The sequence below is a fragment of the Nanorana parkeri genome, unplaced genomic scaffold (assembly GCF_000935625.1).
Source record: "Nanorana parkeri isolate BGI_ZX_2015 unplaced genomic scaffold, ASM93562v1 scaffold531, whole genome shotgun sequence".
NCBI classification, from domain to species: domain Eukaryota; kingdom Metazoa; phylum Chordata; class Amphibia; order Anura; family Dicroglossidae; genus Nanorana; species Nanorana parkeri.
This window is the reverse complement of record NW_017306799.1, coordinates 500,941-501,169: the sequence shown is the minus strand read 5'-3', so window position 1 is coordinate 501,169 and position 229 is coordinate 500,941.

The following is a 229-nucleotide window of genomic DNA, read 5'->3' as shown; positions in this document are numbered from 1 at the left end:
CAGATTGTAATGTATATAGTCAGCTTTGGTTTATGTGTTTCACCTAGAATAGCTCTACAATATTAAAACAGAAGTAAACCACTGAGTGAAGGATGTGGTTAAGCCCTAATGTGCAAGTATTTAATCTGCAACTTAAAGGGGTTCTAAAGCCTCCGTTTTTTTTGCCTATATCTACTGCTGACAAGCAGTAGATATAGGCAAAAAGTAAAAAAACGCTTAACAGCGGTTT